The sequence below is a fragment of the Eulemur rufifrons genome, chromosome 3, assembly GCF_041146395.1.
Source record: "Eulemur rufifrons isolate Redbay chromosome 3, OSU_ERuf_1, whole genome shotgun sequence".
Lineage (NCBI taxonomy): Eukaryota > Metazoa > Chordata > Mammalia > Primates > Lemuridae > Eulemur > Eulemur rufifrons.
In genome coordinates this window covers 20,716,402-20,739,915 of record NC_090985.1, presented here as the reverse complement: position 1 = coordinate 20,739,915, position 23,514 = coordinate 20,716,402, and the positions used below count along the sequence as shown (strand labels likewise).

Below are 23,514 nucleotides of genomic sequence, written 5' to 3'. Positions count from 1 at the left end.
CCTGTACCGCATGGTCGCATTGCTCTACATATGCCACCGGCACGCTGGCCTGGGGACTGTCCCCTGGGACCAGCACCTGCCCCAGAGCCAGCTGCCCCACCGTGATGCCCGCGTGCCGCCATCTACTGCGGCGCCTGCTGCATACGGTACGAGAAGCCACAAACGCCCAACTGCCACGCCCGAACACGACACCCAACGCCTCCTGTTCCTCACCTCACCCCTTACAAGCACGCCCTTCTCTCACCAGAGGGAGTCTAGCAAAGTCTCAGACACTTTTCAGTGGGGACAGTCTCCCGGGGAAACCCTTTCTGCAGAGCAGGGACACTCGTGCTCTTGCGCCACAAAGCCTTGTCACCACAGGGTTCCCTCTGAGCCTCTGTTTTGGGAAGAGAGGACAGGAGGATCACGCGTCTGTCTACCTGCCCCTGTCAGCTTCCCCGTGGGATGCTTTCCTCACCTCAGGGACCCCGAAGGGAGACACAAACACAGAGGGTTGCCTGTGTCTAATGCCCGGATTCCGAGAAGACCGCCCATCTCCGCCGGACTTGCCCTCCAATCCTGCCGGGACACAACCCAACGACTGCCCCACGTGGGTGTTGCCCCGCTGCACAATTTCACCAGAAAGAACCCAAGGAAGAACGTAAAAACCACGAGGACAACAAGGGCACACTGGGCGATTTAAGCAGAGACACCTGCTCGGGCCACAGTTCCCCAAGGCAGTCACACAGAAGGGTTTGTGTGCTGCCATCCTCCTAAACACCCCACCTGCTTCCAAGTTGAAAGAGGCAGGATGGCGAGCCTGGGGACATCAGCCGCTCCCGAGAACCACTTACCCTCAATGGCTAACGGGATCAGGGACCATGGGCCTCGGCCTGCAAAACACACCACCCTAACTTCAGGGTACGTGTGTGCCAGAAATCTGCTGAAATGACCCCTGGAGTCAACTGTCCCATCCCAGTCCTGGATCACAGCCTGCCAGGAAAGCACAGCCATCGGCTAAAATGAACAAGCAGGGGGACACAGCGTCCCAATGCCCTCCCTGCAACCGGAGGCCACCATGGCACGTCCCACCAAAGCCAAACAAACCCTCCAGGGGATTCACAAAGGTTACTCAACAATTTCCATGGGTGGGGGAGGGGGGGCACGTCGACGCACCCACAGATCTCTTCCTTTTCATTCTGCAGGGAGACACGCCCAGGCCTGGAAACCTGATGATCCCCACGCCCATAAGAGCAATCTGCAGACACTCACCCCAGGCACCTCAGCGGAAAGAAAACCAGTGTGCTCTCCCTGCTCCTGACTGCTGGCCCCTCATTCTGCCCAATCACCCCAGGGACTCAATCACCTCGGCCAACGAGAAAAATGACCCAGGCATGGGGCAAGGCGTGGCGTCCTGCACTATTCCCAACCAGAAGAACTTCTCTTCAGCGGGGGGACGAGGGTCCTAGGTGGCACGACCTCAAGGACCGAGCTTGGGCCTCACAGGCAGGCTAAGACTAACACTCGTGGAGCCCTGACAGTCCGAGGTGTGCCGTCCTGCCCTGGCCAACTGCAGTCAATCCACAGAGCCATCCTCTCGCCTGACAACTGCAAACTAACTGCCCAGGAAATCCTCTTTGCTCAACCAGGACCAGGTCCCAAGCCCAGACTAACCCAGCGGTGTCAGCCCCAGGAACAAACGGAAGCCGTCCCTCTCTCACCATTCCATGTGGCAGCAACGTGCTGGACCTCAGTTCGATGACGATGACGGTATAGAGTTTTCACTCATTTTGTTCAGCTTTCCAAGGAATGCATATGTGGAAGTCATCATCGATCCATGCACAGTTTCCGCCCCTGCGCTTTAGGGATATCTGCGTGCTGCGGGACACAGTTGCTCACCTGGTCGACAGCACTCGAGGGACCCCGTGCCTCACAGGTCCGGGAGCTCTTCACGTGTCTAGGGACGCCACTGTACGGAGCTCTTCCCTAGAGACCGCTGCCGTTCGTTCCATGGAAACACAATCTGGGGAAGTACAGAAGGAACACGGGTCCACTTTAGAACAGCAGACAGGGACACAGGGCCAAAGGTCAATGTGATTCACGTTCCTGACCCATGCCCCGCAGCTGAGTTGCCTGGGCTTCCCCTTTTGTGTGGACGCATGCCCGGCAGCGCCTGGGCCTGTAGCTCCCTGTCACATACGAAGGATGTTCCTACGTGCCCATCTCCAAGGTTTTCCCGAAGGACGAATTCCACACCCAGCTCCCTACCGACTCACACCCGTTAGTCAAGGGCCCTCGCTTGGCCCTCACACAAGACAAACAACACTGGCATAGTTCCAGGGGGACCGTTTCAGAGGGAAGCTCTTCCTTTCTGGGCAAAGAGCAGTTTCCTCCGGGCCGTGAGGCCTTTGGGACCGCGCTGCCCTTCAAAGTCCTAGCCTTAGGAGAAACGTCGCATCACGAGTCTACATCAACCTCGGAGCCTGCCTCCCAGGGCAAACTCCAGAACCCACAGGAAAGCCAGACGGGCACGATACTACTGGGCCACTAACATGCGGAGGCCCACAGCATCGAACACCTTCAGGACGTTGCCTCTCTAAACGGCCTCCGGATCAAGAAAGATCCCTCCACGGCCTGTGGGCGCCACCTCCATCCGACAAAACGCGGCCACTGATTCAGAGGAAGTAGCACAGCAGCAAAGACGGGAAAATGACCTAACAACTGGAAAAAAGGACGTATTGCCTCGGAGGGCCTGAGCGGCTCTCCACCTGCACGCACCTGTCACGTGGACGTCAGGCTCGGCATGCTGTCCCCAACCCCAGCTGCGCTGAGGGGACTGTGGAGTGTGCAGGCAAAACGCTCACCCGGAACGCCCAAGGGAAATCTTCCCTTTCACTAACGACGGGAAAGGGGAGCAAGGAACCCCTGCCTGCCCTATACACAACTTTGCCTGAAAGGAATTCCGGGCCAACACGAGCCCCGGGTGCCACATGGACAGGACACACACCCACACACACACAAAAAATACCCAGTCAGGCTCTGGAGGGGACACCTTCAAGAGACCAACGCCATCTGCACACCTGCCCTCACAAGACACACGGCACGGCATCCCACTCCCACCATTCTGGGGCCGGTGTGGCATTTGCCACTCCGTGGACACCATTCCACGCCCAAAGCAGACTCACAAAACTCACACACTCCCCACGAAGGGGTCACAGATTTCCCCCGTGGCACTCTACCCCTTCCATCTGCTGGGAGCCATCGCTGGCCCCAGAACCACTTTGACCCCTCTGGATGTATGGGCTCAACACGCAGACCTTCTCAGGGCTCCTCACAGAAGCAGAAACCGGAGGCCCCACCATCCCCCAACGCTGCCTGGCGAGGATGCCGCCCAACCCCTGCACACACTCCGAGATCCTCGGCCTAAGCTGGCGCTCTCTTCCCGAACACAAGGACACGTCTTCCACTGGGGGATGGGGCGATTAAATGGCATCACCTCGAGGAACTCCCTTTATGCTTACAGGCAGGCTACTGGCTACATCTAACCATGCCAGCTGCACACTCACGTGCCAGAGCTGACTGGCGGTGTGCAACTCCACCCCGGCTGGCCACGGTCATTCCAACAAGCCGTCCGCTCGCCTCGGAACCGCCAACTGCTCTGAGGATACCCCGCCCGCAATGAAGACCACATTCTAAACTCGGACGGACCCCCCGGTGCCACACACGTGGACAAACGGCAGCAGGTCATCCCTCTCTCTCTATTCCCTGTCAGAGCAGCCTGCTGGACCTCAGTTCGATGAGGACGCCGGTGTAGAGTTTTCACTCATTGTGTTCAGCTTTCCAAGGAATGCGTATTTGGGAGTCATCATCGATCCACGCACATCCTGTGGCCCTGCAACTTAGGAAAGTCAGTGTGTTTGCGGACAGAGATGCTTACCTTCGTGTCGGGTAGTGCAGTTTCCCACGACACACGTGTCCACGGGCTCCGCGGTCTTTCCGGAGATCTCAAAACAGCAACCACGTCCCACGCGGCCACTGGGGTTGTTTCCATGACAGCGCCACCTGCCCGGTGCAGAAGAAACACGGGCGTTCTTCACAAGGGGCCCGGGTAGCCAGATCCCAAGGGAAATGGCATTTGCCTCCGCTACTCAGCTATCTCTGGCGTGTGTCTAGGCTTCCTCGGCTTCACCGCTTCAGAGAATCATAATCCTAAGCATGACCCTCACACAGGTATGAGGCATGTAATAGCATATGGGGAATCATCCCACTACCGGGCACCGCCGCTGCGAAGAATGCTCCCAACTCCCTTGCTTCGGTGCCCGCAATGCTGTTCCAAAAGGCCCTGGCTGACTCTGCAGCTGACCAGGAAGCCTCTGACCTCCACTGGCTTTGGGACAAGACCGAGACTCCTGGCCCAATGGCCACGGCCTGGCCTGGGAGTCCAGGAAATCATTCGTGTACCGCATGTTCACAATGCACTACATACGCCTTCGGCACTCTAAATTTGGTGTTACCTCAAGAGTGTGTTCTGTTGGATCCGTCTACATAAGACAACCCATGTACGTGTCCAAACCAGCATTTCCTTAGGCCCCCAGGGAAGATCCACAGAATTATGTCACACCCAATCTGCAGAGTTAGGGGAAATAAAATTTTCCAAATGGAACATCTCCTTGCAAGCACTTATAGGATTTTACATTCCATGTCTGTCTGGGCACATTGAAGACCAGAACCCTCATGCTCACATCTTGGATCAGCATGGCATAGAGATACATTGTCCTCAACCCCTGACTCAAAGTGTCCCTAGCACATGCATTGCAACATCATTCGCCATCACTTCAGCGATGATGGAAACAAATTCAGGACCCATGAAGGTGGCCCATACAATCCGGCACCCTGTCTGCATGCAGTGTAATGATCACTTACCCATGAGGCAGGGCAGTGATTGTAGGAAAAGATCCTTACTGTAGGAGAAAATTCCCACAAGACCTTTGGAATAACGAGCAGTACTGTTCTCTATACTCTTCCTTCACATCGGCACACTGGGGAGAAGAGAAATTGATGCTCACGAAGCCCAGGTCTCACTTAACTGTGTCTGGTGGAATGACATTATATATGTTGACATACAGGGACAATGTGTGTTCCTTTTCAAAACTGGCATGAGTAAAAGTAAGGGGCTCTCATTCCATGGTGGTTACCTTGTGATGTTTGGGAATTATGACCCCAAGAAAAGGCTGCCTGTGTTCCCACCACTATGACTCTGTTCATGAATCATACTAATTTTATCATCCGCCTTCCATGTTTCTGACATTGCTCCATGCTGAACTAAATGTGTTGCCCTAACGTGTAGTAGACAGAAGCCCATGATGACTCCTCAGGTCATGAATGCCTCACACTCTTTGTGTTAAATGATTCTTGGCACTTCCTGGGAATTTCTTCATTCCTTAAGGAAGTCATGGAAACTGCTCCACAGCCTCCAAAGATGAACTGACCAGAATTGGGTCATTACCTCAGGAGGCTACTGTTTTCCTCCTTCCACGTCAGTCAGCCTGTACACACGACAAAGCCAAACTGCACAGGTTCACCAGTGAGCTCCCACGGGGGCATTCGGTCACACCCAAACTGCAAAGAACAGGGAAACTCAGGCACTTTGGGAACAAAATAAAAGAGTCTTACTGGAAGACTTAGCTTTACCAGTTAGTTGTACCAATTCACTAAGACACTCCTGAGACTGTGTCTTTGCCCAGAGGAATCAGGCTCCAATCTTAGATCAGGGTGCCATGGACAGAACTTCCTCAAAATCACCCCTCTCCACGTATTCTCAGCACACTCCACTCGACATCGTTTAGGATATTGCTCACCTATCCCTTGAAATACAGTGAAAACTCATTGAGATTATGGTAGAGTGGCCATAATATCAATGTTACCATCCAAGAATTTGAAATGTGATCATCTGACATCTGAACACATTGGATGCAGAATGTATTTCAAGCCAGCACTAAAAGGTACCATCACACTTGGAATATGTGCCAAAGGGGTTCCAAGATCCCCTGAAGACATGGAAACCTACAGGAGCCCAAGACATCTATGGAAAATGGCCTGGCAGCCCATCACCTAGGGACACTCACCCCCTGCCATGTGTGGGAAGTCATCTTCTGATAACGGAAAATGCCCTAAACGATGGATAGGCTGTGGGCCTGTGTGGTAGATCCTATCGTTTAGGCGTAAGGGACCATAGTGCAGAGGGTGAACGTGTTCAGTACAGGTGAAAGCATCAATGGATCCAGGAAGGTTCGATCCATCCACAGAATGACTGAATCTGCCACTTGATGCACTGATTGATTTTCATGTGTTTGCAAATGTTTTCTGATCCATGGTTGGTTGAACACCGCCAGCAGACCCCCAGGAGAGCTCAGTGCAAATGAATTCCTTTGCTCTGTTCATAGGGAAAACAAACTAAAAAGGAAACAACGGGTGCAACATCAGTGACTCGGCTGGCAGCTCCTGTGAAGAATCCACAGGGAATGGTTCTATGTAAAAGAAAGTGACAGGAACAAATTCACAACATCTTGGGACTGTGAGCACAGCAGCATTCTCAAAACAGCTATCCTCACTGGGGAGATTCTGCCGGTGCCAACAAATGTGTGAATGGACTGACTGTAGGTGCAGCCACTGCCCTTGGGTCTCCCTCTTCACGTGCTCATGCCCCAGGATTCCCTTGTGCTGTGTGTGATGGTGTCTGGCACACAAACTCTCAAAGAGTTTCTACTTTACCCCACGGGTTAATATTCACAGAATATGCACCATTCATTTCTCCCTGATTGATGCAATCACACAGTTTTCAAATGACCTACCCCCAAACTTAGTCCCTGTGGTTACTATCACCTGGCCCACTGAACTGCCTCGATGTGTGTGCCTGGCATGGTCCCCGTGTTGGAATTCTGCTCACAGAAGTGATCTGGTAACTGATTTTTTTGAGATTACAAGGAGATCTATTTCCTTTTTAAGCCATCATCGATTGAGTCACATTTACAAAAGGGGACCTTGAGCCACAGACGTGGGGCAGACACTGATGCAGTCAGCTTTCTGTCACCCTGGGACAGGCCTGCCCACACTGCTGAAGTGTGTAGAGTACCATCACAGGCAGATACTGGCCCCATGGGGGCCAGCATTGCCAGGCACTCACTGTCCTTGAAAGGTCAGGGTGCCCTAAGGAAGAGGATGACACTTCAGAACACAAGGCTCACCAATACTAGAATTCCTGTAGGCCCATAACGATGGGAAGGTGGAATGAAACCCAGCACGTCCTTTCCTTCTCGTCCGGTCTCCAGGCAGAAGAGTGATTTGGCCCATGTGAAATCCAGGTCCTGGCCCACGTCATCCTGGGGCAAAGAACAACACATAAGGGGTTAGGAAAAGTATGCCGGTGTGTTTCTCAAACTCGAGTAGGGAGAAGCTATCACAATGTCATCATATTGAAAACATGCTCCTGTCATCACTCAAACAGGTAGTCTGAGGAAGCTCTACGTGGAAGCCAGCACAAAATATTTAGGCATCTGAAGAATTAGATAACTGACCAGTTGACCAATGCCTAAATCTCCCCGTAGTGACCAACACTCCTACAAACAGAGGAAGTCCCGTGTTATGTTGAAACAGAATTAGCATAGCCCACAAAATTAAATTGACTCAAAATTGGACTTTACCTCAGGACGGTATTATGTTCCTCCTGTTCACATCAGGGAGATGGAGCATGTGTCCAGACCAGCATTTCCTTAGTCCCCCAGTGAATGTGCCTGCAATTATGTCACATCCAATCTGCAGAGTACAGGGGAAAAAAAATTTCGGATTGGAACATCTCCTTGCAAGCACTTCTAGGATTTTGCATTCCACGTCTCTCTCGTCACATAGAAGACCAGAACCATTATACTCACATTGCTCATGAGCAAGGCATAGAAATACAGTGTCCTAAAACCCCTAACTCAAAGTCTCCCTAACACATCCACTGTAATATCATTTGCCATTACTTCAGAGATGATGGAAACCCATTGATGACCCAGGAGGATGGCCCATACCATCCAGGTTAAAAGTTCAGGATTTCAAATATATAGTAATGTCCCTTTCAGAAATTATGGATGATGTACAGAGGTGGCAACACAAGAGGCTCAAAGGGTTTTGCTCGGTTGATGACAAAACCCACAAGGGCCAAGGCGGCCATATCCATGACTGAGTGGCCAATGTAAATACTAATAAAACAGACCACTGAGATTTCATACAGGGTGCGTCTTTTTAACATACAGGCAGTACTTTCATGTAAACAAAATTGACCAGAAAAAAAATGGTGTCCCATCTTTGTATATGGTTCATATCTTTGCCCTCCTGAGAGAACAGAGTTCACATATCAGAACCGCTGACCAGCTCAGCCAAATAGGACACTGGCCCATGGGTAGGCATAATGATTTCCCAGGGGTAGCGCTAATTCCCATTCAGTTCCCCAGGGTCTGCAGAGCACGGGGTAAGGAAGTCACCGGCTATGCACTCAAAGGGTTTCCATGGTACCCTAAGCCACCAACGGGGAAGGGACACACAATCACCCAAGTAATTTGCCTAAACATACGTGAACGTTTTAGGTTTCAAACATCAGAGGTCTTTCTGTACCCCTAGCTGTACTAACTGAGCTCCCTCCAACCTACTAGCATGGCGATACCTGTGCCGGACCTCAGCTCGAGTCCTCACTCATTTTGTTCAGATTTCAAGAGTTTCCATTTTTTTCAGACATCATCGATCCAGGCACGTGTACGAAAGGGACCTTGAGCCCCAGATCTGGGGCAGACACTGAGCACTGGGCTCTGTCACCCTGGGGCTCGCCAACCCACACTCTTCCACCAGCGAGACCGGCACCACAAGCAATGACCGGCCCCACGGCTGGCTAGCACGGTATGGGCCCCACCTCCAGGCAGAGTCACGATCCCCTCCCCACGGGGTGCGGCGCTGATCCCAGGACAAGATCCTTACCGTAGGGGAGAATTCACACTGGACCTTGGGGATGATCGCGGGCAGAACTGCTCCCTATACTCTTCCTTCACGTCGCCACACCGGGGAGGAGAGAAATTCATCCCTTCGAAGCCCACATCAAACTTCCCTGCATCCTGTGGAGGGAGATAATATCTGTGGGCATGCGGGGACCATGCGTGTTCCTTTTCCAAACTGGCATGAGTAAAGGTAAGGGGCCCAGTCCCCGGTGCTTACCATGTGTGGCTGGGGCATGATGACCGCAAGACAGGGCTGCCTGTGTTCCCACCACTATGACTCTGTGCGTGTAGCATACTAATTTCATCATCCGTCTCGGATGTGTCTGACTTTGCTCAATGCTGAGCTAAATGTGCCGCCCTAACGTCAAGGAGACAGAAGCCCATGATGGCTCCTCACGTCGTCAATGCCTCACACTCTTTGTGCGAAGTGATTCCTGGAACTTCCTAGGAATTTCTTCATTCCTTAAAGAAGTCACAGAAATTGCTCCAAACCCTCCCAAGACGCACTGACCAGAATTGGGTTATTGCCTCAGGAGGCCTCTATTTTCCTGCTACCACTTCAGTCAGCCTGTACACATGACAAACCCATATTGCTCGTGTTCACTAGTGAGGTCCCGCCGGGTCATTCGGTAACACCCAAACTGCAAAGAACAGGGAAACTTGGGCACTCTGGGAAAAATATAAAAATAAAAAGAGACTTACTGGAAGACTTAGCTTTACTAATAAGTTGTAACAATTCACTGAGACACTCCTGACACCATGTCTTTTCCCATAAGAATCAGGCTCCCTTCTTTGATCAAAGTAACATGGACACAACTTTCCTGAAATCACCCCACTCCATGTGCTCTCAGCACACTCCCCTCGACATTGCTCATTTTATCGCTTGCCTATCCCTTGATACACCGTGGAAAATCACTGAAAGTATGAGAAAGTGGCCATAACATCCATGTAACGAACCAAGAATTGGAAATGTGTTCATCTGTCATATGAACAGGTTGGATGCAGAATGTACTTGAAGTCTGCATTCCAACGTACAATCACATTTGGAATCTGTGCTGAAGGGGTTCCAGGATCCCTTGAGGACACGGAAAGCTACAGGAGCACAAATCCCTTACGGAAAATGGCCTGACTGCCCATCACCTAGGCATACACACCCCCAACCACACGTGGGGAGTCTCGTCTAATAACAGAGAATGCCCAAAATGATGGATATGCTGTGTGCCTGTGTGGTAGACCCTATCGTTTAGGTGTAAATGACCATAGTGCAGAGGCTCAATGTGTTCAGTATAGGTGAAAGCATCAATGGATCCATGAATGTTTGATGCATCCATCGAATGATCGATCTACTGGGTGAATCCGCTGATTGATGGACTGATTGATTTTCATGTGTTTGCAAATGTTTTCTGATCCATGGTTGGCTTTACACCCCAGGCCTACACCCATGCAGAAGCATAGCTCAGTGGAAGTGAATTCCTTTGCTCTGTTCCTGGGGAAAACAAACTAATAAAGAAACAACGGGTGCAACCTGATTGACTCGGTTGGCAGTTCCTCTGAAGAATCTACAGGGAACGGTTCCATGTCAAAGAAAATGACAAGAACAACCTCACAACATATTGGGATTGTAAGCACGTCAGGGTCCTCAAAAGAGCTATCCTCACTGGGCAGACTCTGCTGGCCCCAACAAACATGTGAATGGACCACTGCACTTGGGTATCCCTCTTCACATGCTTGTGCCCCAGGGTTCCCTTCTACTGTGTGTAATGATGGCTGTCACCGAAATGCTCAAAGAGTTTCCACTTTACCCCACATGTTGATATTCAGGGAACATGCACCATTCATTTCCCCTTGGTCGATGCAATCAGATAGCTTTTAAATGACGTATCCCCCAAATCTAGTCCCTGTGGTTACTACCACCTGACCCACTGAACTGCCTCCATGTGTGTGCCTGGCATGGTGCCCATGTTGGACCTCAGCTCACAGAAGTGGCCTGGTCATTCATTTTGCTCACATTCCAAGGAGATCCATTTCCTTTTGAAGTTATCATAGATCCAGGAATGTATAGAAAAGGGGACCTTGAGCCCTTGATATGGGGCAGACACCGATTTGTTCAGCTTTCTGTTACCCTGGAACGAACCTACGCACACTGCTTAAACATGGAGAACGGCATCACAGGCAGCCACCAGACCCAGGAATGAACAGCATTACTAGGCACTCACTGTCATCGAAAGGTCATGGTGCCATAATGAAAAGGATAACACTTCAGAACACAAGCCTCACTGATACTAGACTTTCCACAGGCACCTGTGGACAGGAGGGCAGAATGATATCTAGCACCTCCTTTCCTTCTTGTCAAGCCTCCAGGGAGAAGACTGAATTCACCCACGTCAAATCCAGGTCCTGGCCCATGTTGTCCTGGGGCAAGAGACCATATGTATGTGGTTAGGAGAAGTATGGCTGTCTGTTTCTCAAACTTGCAGGAGGGATGAGCTCTCTAAATGTCTTTTCATGCAAAACATGCCCCTGTCATCAGTCAGACAGAGAGTCTGAGGTCGCTCGACGTGGAGGCCAGCAAAAAATGTTTAGGTGCATAAAAAGTTAGATACCAGGTGGCCAGATGACCGATGCCTAAAACTCCCTGTAGTAGGCAACACCTCTTTAAACCAAGGAAGTTCTGTGTTATTTTGAAACAGAATTAGCATAGCCCACAATACTAAAATCCGCTTAACATTGGATCTTACCTCTCAGTAGTGTATTCTGTTTGTCCCACTCACATAAGTGACCTGGTGCATGTGTCCAGACGAGCACTTTATTGGTCCACTGGTCAATGTCCCTGGAATTATATCACACCCAATATGCAGAGTACAAGGCAAACAAAATTTGCTAAATGGAACATCTCCTTTTGTCACCTATAGGGTTTCATGTTGCACGTATGTCTGGCCACATGAAAGACCACATCCGTTATGCTCCTATCAATGATAATCATGATATAGAACTACATTATCCGAAAAGCCATGACTCAAAATCTCCCACAAATCTACTGCAACATCATTTGTCATCACAGTAGATATTACATGCTGCCTCAGGAGTGTATTCTTTTGTTCCTTCCTGCATAAAATATCTCGTGAATGAGTCCAGACCAGCACTCATTAGGCATCCTCTGAACATCCACCGAATTATATCATACAAATCTCCAGAGTACAAAGGAAACAAAATTGGCTGAATTGAACACCTCCTTACAAGCACTTAAGGGATTTCACATTCCACGTCTGTCTGGGAGACAAGAACCTTAGGTGGCAAGACACCAAGGACCAGTTCAGGGACTCAGAGGCAGGCTAAGACCAACTCTTCCTGTGTGCCTGCGTACTCGCAAAGCCCCGACCACTGGAGGCGTGCTATCCCGCCATAACCAAATGCAGTCATTCCACACAGCAATCCACTCCCTTGGGAACTGCTAATTGCCCAGCGACTCCCAATTGCTCAACCAGGACCCCATCCCAAGCCCAGACTAACCTAGAGGTGTCAGCCACAGGAACAAATGGAAGCCGTTGCTCTCTCACTATTCCATGTGGCAGCAAAGCGCTGTACCTCAGTTCGAAGAGGATGATGGTATAGAGTTCTCACTGATTTTGTTCAGCTTTCCAAGGAATGCATACGTGAAGTCATCAGTGATCCATGCACATTCCCTGTGCTTTTGGGAAATCTGTGTGCTGTGGAAAAGAGGTGCTCACCTTGCTGACAGATCTAGGAGCACCTGAAGTACTCCGTGCCACATGTGTATGGGAGCTCTTCACATGGCCAGCAACAACACTGTATGAAGCTCTTCTCTAGAGATGGCTGCTGTTCATTCCATGGGAAAACAATCTGGGCAAGAACAAAGAACACGGGTCCACTTTAGAACAGCAGACAGTGACAAAGGGTGACAGGCCAATGTGATTCACGTTCCTGATGAAGAACCTGCATCTACACTTTGTGTGCTTTCCCTTTTGCATAGATGCATGCTCTGGAGTGCCTGGGCCTGTAGCTCTCAATAACATATGAATGATGTTCATATGTTCCTATCTCGAACGTTTTCGATAAGGACAAATTCGACACCCAAATACGCATTGCAAAAATCCCTTTCCTTGGTCATCAGACCAGACAAATGTCACTGGCATATTTCTATAGGGATACTTTCTAGGGAGCCATGTGATACACGCCAGTGCCTATACGTGGCATTTAAGCTTTGTGTTCCTCCCGATTTTGTGCATGCATCCATGAGAATTTCACAGCCCGTGCCTCCCAGTACCCAAATGGGAGATGAGGAATTACACATTTAATGACATCCAACAACTGAAAAATCAAGCTATACCAAACAAATAGATGAAACAGGATGGGAAAAGGTATGGCACACTCCATGAGATTAGGAAGACTCACAAAAAACCCACATTATATAGGAACAAGAAGAAGCCCATGCCACCGCCAGGGCCACAGACAAGGAAATTTACTTCCAATCACATTGAAAATGCAAGCTTACTACAAATGCCCATGGACGCTCCAAAATGAATGTTACCTCACACAAGCTGCCAAAGGGAAAAGGCCAGCAGACCTATTCGGGTGCTGTCACCAATATAGTGGGGCCCAGGAGGTGATAGTCAAGACCCTAAGTGATGGAGGGACCCGCTGGGCTGTAGTGGGGCAAGAGAAGCAATCCCTGTGACTGTAAACTTGGGATATCCTTTGGATTGCCTAAGTCTGCCCAGAAATAGCCATGCAAGAGCCATCACTAGACAATAAAAACAAAAGACACTCGATGACACAGATGGTTTTGTAAGGACACTGCAACACCATGACTCTGGGGTCACCTAAATCTTCTTGCCAGTCCCTGGCACAACACGGTTCAATAAACGGCACAGGAGAAAGGACTGGGGAGACTTCCCAATGCCCATGTGCAGGTCAGCATGGCATTTAAGTGTTGTGTCCTTAAAGGTGCAAAAAGGGAACTGATGACCTCTTCCTATTACCGCTCACTGCTCACCACACAAATAAACACTGAAGACCACAGGAACTGCCAGGGGCACTGATGTGGGCCTCAACATGCCATCATTGGCCTGCTGAGAACGAGCTCCTGGGAGGAGCTGCAAGGGCCTGCAGACAGCATCAGCACACGGGGCAAGGGAGTGCTTACCCTCCTCCTGAGCGATCCACCAGCACGGCGCACAAGCTAGGCCATTCACAATTCCACCATGCCGTAGCACCTCCGGGCCTCAGAAGAAACGAACGTCTTCCTTCCAAGCAGACAGCATGCCTCTCAAGGCAACTCCCCCTGAGAAGTGTACACAAAGCATATGCACCGTTGAGAGGGGGACCCAGGGACACGGGCCGCCACTTCCATGCCATTCCTTCCAGCGGGGTGACCTTCCTGCCCTTCACTGAACTGCTGCGGGGGGTTTTCTACCCAGACCCGCCCCATAAACACGTGTTTCCAAGATCTCTTTGGTGGCCACCGCTAGGACCTGACTTGTGTCCTAGTCGGAGCCCCGATTTCAAGCAGACGCTGTTTCTGGGAACGGCTGGTGCGGTCCTCGGAACGTGTGCCTAGGTCAGACTCACACGCTAGGCTGCGCTTGTGTTCCTCATTTCCTGAGAGGCCAGTCACCCTCGACCCCTTCCAGGCTTGACCCCGTGAAAACCCTACTGCTCTAGACCAAGGCCTTGCATCGAGGGCATGAGAACCATGGCCTCTGCGGGATGCTGACAGGGGCCAGGGGTGGTTGCCTAACAGCCGCTACTTCTCCTGATGGCACGCTGTGCTCACACTCACAGGGGATCTGACGCCAATGGGGCCACACTCCCAGGTGAACCGCACCTGGCACAAAAGCAACCGACACCGCCACTGGACACCGCCACCCTCACGCCGGGGAGATCACCCAGAGACACTGCCTCAAGAGCAGAGGCAGACCAACCTAGGTGGCCAGACGCGCTGCATGGCCAGCAGCGCATCCTCCCTTCGGGGAGTCAACCTGTCCTCACGGGCCCACCGGCACAACTGAAGACCACTCATGGCTTTAAAGCCGGACAGACTCACCTAACCCTGGCCCACAAGGCCACAACACTGACATCCACCGGCCTTCCTTGTGTCAACCGCCCACCCGGGGCTCCAGTGCAGTGAGCTCTCGGCAGCTGTCCAGCAGGCCACAGCCTTACAACCTTCGCCACACCACCGCCCTCAGGCCTGCAACTCTGGACCCCGACGGAGGCACCACATTCGGTCCAGACACACGGTTTCCCAATCAGCTCCAAAGCACAAACCTCATGCAACGTTCTTCTTTCATCCGAGCGCCTTACCACCTTTCAGCCCATCCCGGCCACGGCATCACGGCAAACTGCCCAACAGAGCAGAGACGCTCCGCGCCCCACGCTCCACGACCAATTACCCATATAAACACCCCTGACCACCAGGAGACATCACGGTATCCCAAGTCAGGAGTTGGCCCTCACAGCGTGTCTCGGAGGTCACAGTCCGTGTGCTTCGGGGGGCCCATCACAGCCCATGAAGACCCCAAAGAGACACTGAAGCCCACAGGGGCTGCCAGGGCCAGCGATGTGCAAGTTCCCTTCCCATCACACCAAACACGCAAGCTTCCTGGCACAAGGGCGGCCAAGCTACCAAAAGAATGTTACCTCAGACAAGCTGAGACAAGGAAGGGCCCCATCAATGGGGGAGCCAACGAAACTATTCAGGAGTTCTCCACACTAGGGTGGGGCTCGGCACTTGCCAGCCAACACCCTATGTGACGCAGGGACCCCCTGGGGTGTGGGGTGGCAAGGGAAGCATTCACTGGGACCCTCCCCTCGGGCCCTCCTTTGCAATGCCTATGCCTGCCCAGAAATAGGCACGCAAGAGCCATCACCTCGCCATTAAAACACAGCACGCTACGTGACATGGACATTCTCGGGAGCACACCGCACCACTTTGTCTTGGGGTCGCCCCCAGCCAAGGTCGCCAGACCCTTGCACACAGGGATTCCACCCAGGGGACAGGAGGAAGGAGATGGGGAGACTGCCCAATGCCCAGGAGACCTCCAGCCGGGTGCAGGTCCAAAGTGGGTGCCAACAGGTGCCGCGCCACCCATTTCTATCCTTTCTGCCTCCTCGTCACTGGCAATGCCCTATCCCCACCAAACGGAAAGGCAGCACCAACTTGGGCCTGAAGCCTGGGCCTTGTGCTCTCATCAGGGAATGGAGGACCCCGGCCTAAACTTGCGCACGCAGGCCGCGGGGGACCAGGTCCGTGTGACTGCAATCACGACACACATGCTGGCCCTCAGCTCGCCAGGCCTAGCCCACCTGCACCACCACCAATACTCAGGCCTGCTGCGCTGGCCGCCACGCCACCTCTTCAGTGCCCACCGCACGGACCGCTCTCCTTCCCGTGTACAGCACCTATCGGGGGTGTTTCTAATGCCCGTGACACGGAGGACCTTCAAGTGTGGATGCCTTGGGTGGATGGGGAAATGTGTACCAGTGGCATTCCTCCCTCACTCTCCTAAAGGCTCTGGCTCAGGCAACGTGCTGGACCTCAGATCCGATGAGAGAGACGGTAGTGGGTTTCACTCATTTTGTTCAGATTTTCCAAGGAATGTTTTTTGGGGGACTCATCATCGATCCAAGCCACGTTCCCAGACGCTGGAAGTATCATCCCCAGGGCCCGGCGGTGGGCCAGCCGGGGACCTCCATGGCCTTGAGCGCCCTGGAGGACCCAGGGCCACGCCACGGAGCCGGAGGAACACACCGTTCCCTCTGGGGGTGGAACTCGGCAAGCCATCACTGGCCTGCTGAGAGACAGCTCCTGGGAGGAGCTGCAAGGGCCCGCAGACAGCATCAGCACGCGGGGCAAGGGAGTGCTTACCCTCCTCCTGAGCGATCCACCAGCACGGCGCACGAGCTAGGCCATTCCCAATTCCACCATGCCGTAGCACCTCCGGGCCTCAGAAGAAACGAACGTCTTCCTTCCAAGCAGACAGCATGCCTCTCAAGGCAACTCCCCCTGAGAAGTGTACACAAAGCATATGCACCGTTGAGAGGGGGACCCAGGGACACGGGCCGCCACTTCCATGCCATTCCTTCCAGCGGGGTGACCTTCCTGCCCTTCACTGAACTGCTGCGGGGGGTTTTCTACCCAGACCCGCCCCATAAACACGTGTTTCCAAGATCTCTTTGGTGGCCACCGCTAGGACCTGACTTGTGTCCTAGTCGGAGCCCCGATTTCAAGCAGACGCTGTTTCTGGGAACGGCTGGTGCGGTCCTCGGAACGTGTGCCTAGGTCAGACTCACACGCTAGGCTGCGCTTGTGTTCCTCATTTCCTGAGAGGCCAGTCACCCTCGACCCCTTCCAGGCTTGACCCCGTGAAAACCCTACTGCTCTAGACCAAGGCCTTGCATCGAGGGCATGAGAACCATGGCCTCTGCGGGATGCTGACAGGGGCCAGGGGTGGTTGCCTAACAGCCGCTACTTCTCCTGATGGCACGCTGTGCTCACACTCACAGGGGATCTGACGCCAATGGGGCCACACTCCCAGGTGAACCGCACCTGGCACAAAAGCAACCGACACCGCCACTGGACACCGCCACCCTCACGCCGGGGAGATCACCCAGAGACACTGCCTCAAGAGCAGAGGCAGACCAACCTAGGTGGCCAGACGCGCTGCATGGCCAGCAGCGCATCCTCCCTTCGGGGAGTCAACCTGTCCTCACGGGCCCACCGGCACAACTGAAGACCACTCATGGCTTTAAAGCCGGACAGACTCACCTAACCCTGGCCCACAAGGCCACAACACTGACATCCACCGGCCTTCCTTGTGTCAACCGCCCACCCGGGGCTCCAGTGCAGTGAGCTCTCGGCAGCTGTCCAGCAGGCCACAGCCTTACAACCTTCGCCACACCACCGCCCTCAGGCCTGCAACTCTGGACCCCGACGGAGGCACCACATTCGGTCCAGACACACGGTTTCCCAATCAGCTCCAAAGCACAAACCTCATGCAACGTTCTTCTTTCATCCGAGCGCCTTACCACCTTTCAGCCCATCCCGGCCACGGCATCACGGCAAACTGCCCAACAGAGCAGAGACGCTCCGCGCCCCACGCTCCACGACCAATTACCCATATAAACACCCCTGACCACCAGGAGACATCACGGTATCCCAAGTCAGGAGTTGGCCCTCACAGCGTGTCTCGGAGGTCACAGTCCGTGTGCTTCGGGGGGCCCATCACAGCCCATGAAGACCCCAAAGAGACACTGAAGCCCACAGGGGCTGCCAGGGCCAGCGATGTGCAAGTTCCCTTCCCATCACACCAAACACGCAAGCTTCCTGGCACAAGGGCGGCCAAGCTACCAAAAGAATGTTACCTCAGACAAGCTGAGACAAGGAAGGGCCCCATCAATGGGGGAGCCAACGAAACTATTCAGGAGTTCTCCACACTAGGGTGGGGCTCGGCACTTGCCAGCCAACACCCTATGTGACGCAGGGACCCCCTGGGGTGTGGGGTGGCAAGGGAAGCATTCACTGGGACCCTCCCCTCGGGCCCTCCTTTGCAATGCCTATGCCTGCCCAGAAATAGGCACGCAAGAGCCATCACCTCGCCATTAAAACACAGCACGCTACGTGACATGGACATTCTCGGGAGCACACCGCACCACTTTGTCTTGGGGTCGCCCCCAGCCAAGGTCGCCAGACCCTTGCACACAGGGATTCCACCCAGGGGACAGGAGGAAGGAGATGGGGAGACTGCCCAACGCCCAGGAGACCTCCAGCCGGGTGCAGGTCCAAAGTGGGTGCCAACAGGTGCCGCGCCACCCATTTCTATCCTTTCTGCCTCCTCGTCACTGGCAATGCCCTATCCCCACCAAACGGAAAGGCAGCACCAACTTGGGCCTGAAGCCTGGGCCTTGTGCTCTCATCAGGGAATGGAGGACCCCGGCCTAAACTTGCGCACGCAGGCCGCGGGGGACCAGGTCCGTGTGACTGCAATCACGACACACATGCTGGCCCTCAGCTCGCCAGGCCTAGCCCACCTGCACCACCACCAATACTCAGGCCTGCTGCGCTGGCCGCCACGCCACCTCTTCAGTGCCCACCGCACGGACCGCTCTCCTTCCCGTGTACAGCACCTATCGGGGGTGTTTCTAATGCCCGTGACACGGAGGACCTTCAAGTGTGGATGCCTTGGGTGGATGGGGAAATGTGTACCAGTGGCATTCCTCCCTCACTCTCCTAAAGGCTCTGGCTCAGGCAACGTGCTGGACCTCAGATCCGATGAGAGAGACGGTAGTGGGTTTCACTCATTTTGTTCAGATTTTCCAAGGAATGTTTTTTGGGGGACTCATCATCGATCCAAGCCACGTTCCCAGACGCTGGAAGTATCATCCCCAGGGCCCGGCGGTGGGCCAGCCGGGGACCTCCATGGCCTTGAGCGCCCTGGAGGACCCAGGGCCACGCCACGGAGCCGGAGGAACACACCGTTCCCTCTGGGGGTGGAACTCGGCAAGCCATCACTGGCCTGCTGAGAGACAGCTCCTGGGAGGAGCTGCAAGGGCCCGCAGACAGCATCAGCACGCGGGGCAAGGGAGTGCTTACCCTCCTCCTGAGCGATCCACCAGCACGGCGCACGAGCTAGGCCATTCCCAATTCCACCATGCCGTAGCACCTCCGGGCCTCAGAAGAAACGAACGTCTTCCTTCCAAGCAGACAGCATGCCTCTCAAGGCAACTCCCCCTGAGAAGTGTACACAAAGCATATGCACCGTTGAGAGGGGGACCCAGGGACACGGGCCGCCACTTCCATGCCATTCCTTCCAGCGGGGTGACCTTCCTGCCCTTCACTGAACTGCTGCGGGGGGTTTTCTACCCAGACCCGCCCCATAAACACGTGTTTCCAAGATCTCTTTGGTGGCCACCGCTAGGACCTGACTTGTGTCCTAGTCGGAGCCCCGATTTCAAGCAGACGCTGTTTCTGGGAACGGCTGGTGCGGTCCTCGGAACGTGTGCCTAGGTCAGACTCACACGCTAGGCTGCGCTTGTGTTCCTCATTTCCTGAGAGGCCAGTCACCCTCGACCCCTTCCAGGCTTGACCCCGTGAAAACCCTACTGCTCTAGACCAAGGCCTTGCATCGAGGGCATGAGAACCATGGCCTCTGCGGGATGCTGACAGGGGCCAGGGGTGGTTGCCTAACAGCCGCTACTTCTCCTGATGGCACGCTGTGCTCACACTCACAGGGGATCTGACGCCAATGGGGCCACACTCCCAGGTGAACCGCACCTGGCACAAAAGCAACCGACACCGCCACTGGACACCGCCACCCTCACGCCGGGGAGATCACCCAGAGACACTGCCTCAAGAGCAGAGGCAGACCAACCTAGGTGGCCAGACGCGCTGCATGGCCAGCAGCGCATCCTCCCTTCGGGGAGTCAACCTGTCCTCACGGGCCCACCGGCACAACTGAAGACCACTCATGGCTTTAAAGCCGGACAGACTCACCTAACCCTGGCCCACAAGGCCACAACACTGACATCCACCGGCCTTCCTTGTGTCAACCGCCCACCCGGGGCTCCAGTGCAGTGAGCTCTCGGCAGCTGTCCAGCAGGCCACAGCCTTACAACCTTCGCCACACCACCGCCCTCAGGCCTGCAACTCTGGACCCCGACGGAGGCACCACATTCGGTCCAGACACACGGTTTCCCAATCAGCTCCAAAGCACAAACCTCATGCAACGTTCTTCTTTCATCCGAGCGCCTTACCACCTTTCAGCCCATCCCGGCCACGGCATCACGGCAAACTGCCCAACAGAGCAGAGACGCTCCGCGCCCCACGCTCCACGACCAATTACCCATATAAACACCCCTGACCACCAGGAGACATCACGGTATCCCAAGTCAGGAGTTGGCCCTCACAGCGTGTCTCGGAGGTCACAGTCCGTGTGCTTCGGGGGGCCCATCACAGCCCATGAAGACCCCAAAGAGACACTGAAGCCCACAGGGGCTGCCAGGGCCAGCGATGTGCAAGTTCCCTTCCCATCACACCAAACACGCAAGCTTCCTGGCACAAGGGCGGCCAAGCTACCAAAAGAATGTTACCTCAGACAAGCTGAGACAAGGAAGGGCCCCATCAATGGGGGAGCCAACGAAACTATTCAGGAGTTCTCCACACTAGGGTGGGGCTCGGCACTTGCCAGCCAACACCCTATGTGACGCAGGGACCCCCTGGGGTGTGGGGTGGCAAGGGAAGCATTCACTGGGACCCTCCCCTCGGGCCCTCCTTTGCAATGCCTATGCCTGCCCAGAAATAGGCACGCAAGAGCCATCACCTCGCCATTAAAACACAGCACGCTACGTGACATGGACATTCTCGGGAGCACACCGCACCACTTTGTCTTGGGGTCGCCCCCAGCCAAGGTCGCCAGACCCTTGCACACAGGGATTCCACCCAGGGGACAGGAGGAAGGAGATGGGGAGACTGCCCAACGCCCAGGAGACCTCCAGCCGGGTGCAGGTCCAAAGTGGGTGCCAACAGGTGCCGCGCCACCCATTTCTATCCTTTCTGCCTCCTCGTCACTGGCAATGCCCTATCCCCACCAAACGGAAAGGCAGCACCAACTTGGGCCTGAAGCCTGGGCCTTGTGCTCTCATCAGGGAATGGAGGACCCCGGCCTAAACTTGCGCACGCAGGCCGCGGGGGACCAGGTCCGTGTGACTGCAATCACGACACACATGCTGGCCCTCAGCTCGCCAGGCCTAGCCCACCTGCACCACCACCAATACTCAGGCCTGCTGCGCTGGCCGCCACGCCACCTCTTCAGTGCCCACCGCACGGACCGCTCTCCTTCCCGTGTACAGCACCTATCGGGGGTGTTTCTAATGCCCGTGACACGGAGGACCTTCAAGTGTGGATGCCTTGGGTGGATGGGGAAATGTGTACCAGTGGCATTCCTCCCTCACTCTCCTAAAGGCTCTGGCTCAGGCAACGTGCTGGACCTCAGATCCGATGAGAGAGACGGTAGTGGGTTTCACTCATTTTGTTCAGATTTTCCAAGGAATGTTTTTTGGGGGACTCATCATCCATCCAAGCCACGTTCCCAGACGCTGGAAGTATCATCCCCAGGGCCCGGCGGTGGGCCAGCCGGGGACCTCCATGGCCTTGAGCGCCCTGGAGGACCCAGGGCCACGCCACGGAGCCGGAGGAACACACCGTTCCCTCTGGGGGTGGAACTCGGCAAGCCATCACTGGCCTGCTGAGAGACAGCTCCTGGGAGGAGCTGCAAGGGCCCGCAGACAGCATCAGCACGCGGGGCAAGGGAGTGCTTACCCTCCTCCTGAGCGATCCACCAGCACGGCGCACGAGCTAGGCCATTCCCAATTCCACCATGCCGTAGCACCTCCGGGCCTCAGAAGAAACGAACGTCTTCCTTCCAAGCAGACAGCATGCCTCTCAAGGCAACTCCCCCTGAGAAGTGTACACAAAGCATATGCACCGTTGAGAGGGGGACCCAGGGACACGGGCCGCCACTTCCATGCCATTCCTTCCAGCGGGGTGACCTTCCTGCCCTTCACTGAACTGCTGCGGGGGGTTTTCTACCCAGACCCGCCCCATAAACACGTGTTTCCAAGATCTCTTTGGTGGCCACCGCTAGGACCTGACTTGTGTCCTAGTCGGAGCCCCGATTTCAAGCAGACGCTGTTTCTGGGAACGGCTGGTGCGGTCCTCGGAACGTGTGCCTAGGTCAGACTCACACGCTAGGCTGCGCTTGTGTTCCTCATTTCCTGAGAGGCCAGTCACCCTCGACCCCTTCCAGGCTTGACCCCGTGAAAACCCTACTGCTCTAGACCAAGGCCTTGCATCGAGGGCATGAGAACCATGGCCTCTGCGGGATGCTGACAGGGGCCAGGGGTGGTTGCCTAACAGCCGCTACTTCTCCTGATGGCACGCTGTGCTCACACTCACAGGGGATCTGACGCCAATGGGGCCACACTCCCAGGTGAACCGCACCTGGCACAAAAGCAACCGACACCGCCACTGGACACCGCCACCCTCACGCCGGGGAGATCACCCAGAGACACTGCCTCAAGAGCAGAGGCAGACCAACCTAGGTGGCCAGACGCGCTGCATGGCCAGCAGCGCATCCTCCCTTCGGGGAGTCAACCTGTCCTCACGGGCCCACCGGCACAACTGAAGACCACTCATGGCTTTAAAGCCGGACAGACTCACCTAACCCTGGCCCACAAGGCCACAACACTGACATCCACCGGCCTTCCTTGTGTCAACCGCCCACCCGGGGCTCCAGTGCAGTGAGCTCTCGGCAGCTGTCCAGCAGGCCACAGCCTTACAACCTTCGCCACACCACCGCCCTCAGGCCTGCAACTCTGGACCCCGACGGAGGCACCACATTCGGTCCAGACACACGGTTTCCCAATCAGCTCCAAAGCACAAACCTCATGCAACGTTCTTCTTTCATCCGAGCGCCTTACCACCTTTCAGCCC

The 23,514-nt window shown here is 54.5% G+C and overlaps 6 non-coding genes and 2 pseudogenes across 6 annotated transcripts; all 8 read right to left on the bottom strand.

Annotated features, from left to right (window-relative positions):
* Window positions 1-1,724: 1,724 nt before the first annotated feature.
* On the bottom strand, window positions 1,725-1,816 carry LOC138382139 (small nucleolar RNA SNORD116). Its single transcript, XR_011233295.1, has one exon. It is a non-coding gene; the product is annotated as a small nucleolar RNA SNORD116 (small nucleolar RNA).
* A 1,946-nt stretch (window positions 1,817-3,762) lies between these two features.
* On the bottom strand, window positions 3,763-3,854 carry LOC138382175 (small nucleolar RNA SNORD116). Its single transcript, XR_011233330.1, has one exon. It is a non-coding gene; the product is annotated as a small nucleolar RNA SNORD116 (small nucleolar RNA).
* Window positions 3,855-8,687: 4,833 nt separating this feature from the next.
* Window positions 8,688-8,761, bottom strand: LOC138382269 (small nucleolar RNA SNORD116; annotated as a pseudogene).
* Window positions 8,762-10,969: 2,208 nt separating this feature from the next.
* On the bottom strand, window positions 10,970-11,055 carry LOC138382270 (small nucleolar RNA SNORD116; annotated as a pseudogene).
* A 1,531-nt stretch (window positions 11,056-12,586) lies between these two features.
* LOC138382205 (small nucleolar RNA SNORD116) lies at window positions 12,587-12,677 on the bottom strand. The gene has a single exon (XR_011233358.1). It is a non-coding gene; the product is annotated as a small nucleolar RNA SNORD116 (small nucleolar RNA).
* Window positions 12,678-16,558: 3,881 nt separating this feature from the next.
* On the bottom strand, window positions 16,559-16,652 carry LOC138382188 (small nucleolar RNA SNORD116). Its single transcript, XR_011233342.1, has one exon. It is a non-coding gene; the product is annotated as a small nucleolar RNA SNORD116 (small nucleolar RNA).
* Window positions 16,653-19,282: 2,630 nt separating this feature from the next.
* Window positions 19,283-19,376, bottom strand: LOC138382187 (small nucleolar RNA SNORD116). Its single transcript, XR_011233341.1, has one exon. It is a non-coding gene; the product is annotated as a small nucleolar RNA SNORD116 (small nucleolar RNA).
* Window positions 19,377-22,006: 2,630 nt separating this feature from the next.
* On the bottom strand, window positions 22,007-22,100 carry LOC138382207 (small nucleolar RNA SNORD116). The gene has a single exon (XR_011233360.1). It is a non-coding gene; the product is annotated as a small nucleolar RNA SNORD116 (small nucleolar RNA).
* Window positions 22,101-23,514: the final 1,414 nt, after the last annotated feature.